Source organism: Larus michahellis, chromosome 13, assembly GCF_964199755.1.
Source record: "Larus michahellis chromosome 13, bLarMic1.1, whole genome shotgun sequence".
Classification (NCBI taxonomy): domain Eukaryota; kingdom Metazoa; phylum Chordata; class Aves; order Charadriiformes; family Laridae; genus Larus; species Larus michahellis.
The window spans coordinates 16,070,035-16,074,628 of record NC_133908.1 but is presented as its reverse complement, the minus strand read 5'-3'; positions in this window follow the sequence as shown (position 1 = coordinate 16,074,628).

The window sequence follows — 4,594 nt, the reverse complement described above, 5'->3', positions numbered from 1 at the left end:
CAGGTGGGTCCTGCACACCCTGGTTAACCTCAGTGCTGTTAACACCACGTGAATTGTGAGGGCTGTCATTGAGAAGATACAAAGCCAAATCTGACGTCTCTAACTCACTTGAACAACGCAAAAATCCACCAGCATTTCCTGGCATGTCCTGCTGTGATTATATAATGAGGCAACGGCTACATTTATAAGTTAAAACTAAAAACCAATAGAGTAGGCATGTGACTTCCTTTGTTTACCATGAATTCGGCACTTGGGATTTCCAGCCTTGGAACAGCCACAGAAAGATCTGAAAATAAGAGTGAAAATCAGGGATAACCATTCTCATCTTTTCCATTATGGATTCTTTCAGACCTGTTATCGGCTTCTTCCTTTTATAGCCCACCCTACTGCAGTGGTATCTACCCCGGCCTGTGTGCTACAGAACATCCACCTGCAGGACACCCGTAACGTGCGCAGCAGAGAACTGCCCCACGGCATAAAAGAAAACTAGAGCAGGCGATGGTGACAGTCAGTTCAGAAATGGAGAAAGCGAACCATGGTGACCCCGCCAGCTTGTAATGTGCGGGTGTCACAGGGATAGGAGAAGGCAACATTGTCAGAGTTTCTTTAACAATTTAAACTCTGTCACATTGAGAAAGACCAAAGATTACTATACTGGATCAGATTACACAGAAGCAGCCCCTTGTGACTCCGTCATGCTGTTTTGCGTAGGGGCAGACCCTGAGTTCTAACACATCTCACACTGAGTAAGTCAATGATTTATTCCATAAGCTTGCTTAGCAGCACGTCCTCTTGGCATTCAGGCTCAACTCAAAGTCACTGGGACAAAGTCCTCCAGGTGATTCCAAGCAATTTTTGCAAAATTTGCAAAAGAAAATAATCTTCAAACCCATTTACTGGCATACGTGTGTTTCTAGAGCACACTGGAAAATCTGGATACATACAGCTTACCAGAAATTTTTTCTGTACACCTAAAGTCACGACTCCAAAGAATCCTCTTTTGTTTCCAGCTTTAAGCACCTCTGCACCTCAGCAGACACTCCTGCCATAGCAGGGCCCGTAACACATCCTGATAAACAGACCAAAGTCTCAGATACATGCTGAAGGATGCGTGAGAGTAATCAGGTAGACTCTTCTGCACTTTACAAGAAAGGATCAGAAAAATACATTCCTACTGCTAGTTAACAGCCAAAATTACCATTCGAGAGACTGTCAGGATAATTAGGGAAGGACGGAACCTGTAGAGTTAGCATGGATATTTCAGAAGATGCATTAGTCAATAATGCACGTGTAATATACCTGCAAATATAACAGCCACCTGTTAGTATAAAAAAGGTATTTTAATTCATTAGACAGAATCTCCCATACAGCAAATTGTAAAAATAAATACAGAATTCCATACACAAGAGAATTTTTTCCACCTGACCGCACTTCTGAAATGCTCTTAATTATTGGTGGCAAGGGATGAAAAGGAAAAAGCCTGACTCTTTGCCTGACTGACAATTAGAAAAAAGGCTTTTGGTCAGTTAAGCAAATGCAATCTGGAGTCGCTGACACGGAAGTGTGAAATCTCCCAGGGAGAAGATTTACTTTTCAAAATAAAGTCATGCTTTGAATTCTGGGAGAAGCAAAAGGTAGACAATGGGTCTTCTAATTCAAATATAGTCTAAAAACCTACTAAGTGTTACTGCAACATCAGCCTATTCCAATTAGAAGACAGAACCTATTCTTGCCCGAGGCAGCTATGGAACTGCGCATCTGGAAGCACCTGTTTAAAGCGGTAAAGTGCGTACCCCTGAGAGAAAGCTCCCAATGGAAAGAGCTCCCCTGAAATGACACACAGCTTTCAGCCAGTTCTCACAACTCCTGTCACAAATGGTTGATCCCACCAAGTACCGCCCTGCTGAGATCTAGTCTCCAAATGACAGCTACTCTCTAGGTTGTCTTCTTGATTCAGCAACACGCCAAAGAGGGGTCTGGTTTCTGCCAGGGCCTCTCTGTTACCTCAAAGGGACGTGATGTTTGTCTTTCAAAATATTGACCTGATCCTTTAAATCAGCGTACAAGAGAGAAGGAGGATTTGAGGAAGTCAAACCCAGCACTAGTCCCTTTTGCTTCCTAATTTAATACCAAATTGAGCATAACAGCACCCATGTAGCAATCCTTACAGCAGAAATGACTCATCAGAGCCAACAGCAGTCTTGCGTTTGTTCAGGAGCTACTGCTTCCTCCCATTGGTATCAGGAAGAGAAAAGCACCCCACTGAAGAATTTTGATTCCCCAGTCAAGCGTTAGGTGCAGCACAGAGAACATGCAGAAACCTCTACAAGAGCACAAAGGAGATCCCAGCTGAGCTCTCAACCCTCCCACCGACGGCGACAGCACCAGGGCAGTGATGTGTGCTTACTGGGTTGAGCGGTCAATCAGGAATCAATTATGAGCTATCTTATGAATAATAACTACCTATACTTGCTGTGCACGCACATTAAACATAGTAAAAGAGTTTAGTCTTTGCCTCTGTCTCTACAGCTCAGTTAACGGTCCCATTATGAAAAAAGCTCCCATTGTAAAAAATCCCCTGTCAGCTTGTACCAGAATGAGATTCTGCCATTGCCGTGCTGCAGTGGCAGAGACCTTCACAGCAAGACACCGGGGAAGAGACCCACGAGGACAGAACATTCCCCCGAGACGCTGCTGAAACCTGGAAGAGATGAGGGCTGCGATATTTCTGGCCCGTTGTTACCAGGTTAACCTTTCACCTGCAGGACTCACTGCTTCCATTTGCCCAACCTGTGATAAGCTGGAAATGAAATCAGTTTGACAGCTATAAAGGTCAGCTGTAGAAACAACATATTTGTTTCAGTTCAGTATCTTACCTACAGCATCTGCTATTCCTTGCCGTATTAGTGCATCCGCAAAGGAAAAATCAGATTCCCCACTGCAGTGGAACACCAATGATACCTGGGAGCAAGATGCTAAGCCCAGGAGCCCCTGTCTTACCATAGCACTTGTGAAACTAGATCCTCCAGCTGCCAGAACAGAATCTGGAGACAATTTTACAAAACTCCTGGGGCTGCATTCAGGACACCTGAAATAAGGAGGGAATGCAAGCTGAAGATGACCTTCCAAGTGCTGTTTGCAAGCATTGGCGAGTAAATGGAACCTTACAGTGCTGTGAGCGGTACGATCAGGCATTAACATATGGCAAACTCTGTTACTGGCAGTGATTCATCAGCCTTTCACTCAAAAAACGTGACCTCCGCTCTATCTGCAACGCCTCACAGAACGCTTGTGCCAAGACTGACTGGGTTTTGTCACGCTCCATGAAGGCCTGGTGGCAGTAAGTGTGATGTGTTTAGGTGCATCGGTCGCCCTACTGATCTTACCAACCCAGATGAACGTGCCGGGGAGAGGCACTCCGCAAGAGAACTGAGATCTGTCGGCAACTGGCTGGTGCTTGAAATACACAGGTGACTTTTCAGTATCGGGATTTTTCTCCCCCACACAGCAACAAATGTAAATTATTTAGAGCATACCCAAAATAACAATTTCTCATGTCAACAAAGCCTCATACGTCGCTACAATAAACTGAAAGATTTTCTGTTATTCTTACACACTTAGGAGAATACTTGCACACATTTCAGAAACGTGAAATCTTTGTAAAATCACATGGATCTTATGACTAAATTGAGAAAGGTCAATAAGTTCCCAAATGGAAAAGCCATCTGCAAGTTAAGCCTGTGGTTCCAAACGTGGAGGCCGTTGAACAGCGATGCAGATGTCTGTCCCACAAAAGTAGGCTTGTATATTAAAAAGGGAAAAAAAACCCATGATCTACAGTCCAGGGTCCTCACAGGACTTTGTGCTTCAACTCCAGCATACGGCGAGGAATCAGAACCGTTCAGCTACACTCGTCTGAAGGCTATTCCAATTGCCCTTATTACCACCGACCTTCTACCAACACACAGAGCCCTGACCCAAGCTAGGGCTGAATAATCCCCAGCCACAGAAAACTGCTGTTGCAAGGCCAAAGAATATTTGAGGTACCTGACATAACGAAAAGATAACCAATGGCACATGTATTCTTTCCAGGCATGGTTTATTGAAAACACACCAAATTGTTATCCTACATACCTGGTTTCTAACAAGCATTCTACTTGTCTGCATTATGGAAAGATCCTATAATAATAATACATTCTGTCACGGTAACATTTGTTCTATGAAAAGCATAATCCACCTTTTTTTTTTTTTTTCCTCTCCATACTTGTAAAATCAAACCATTCCAAGTGTTTCAGTTTATAGTACAGTGTAAATACAATGCAAAATCCCACCAGTCTAAACTACAGAGAGAATGTTGAGCAGTATTACAGAAAACACATTGTTGATTTTTTTTTATTCTCCTACCATGAAAATTTTAAGGCACATGATAGTTACAAACACATTAGCTACTAATTACCAGTAAGCTTCTTAGTCTAGTTATTTTGTTTCTCTGAACAGTAAGAGCCAGATTGGCAGGCCTTGTAGTATCTGCGCTATCTTCCTCCTCACCTTGGACTTCAGAACATCCTACCCTAATGTAAAACTTAAGACAGGA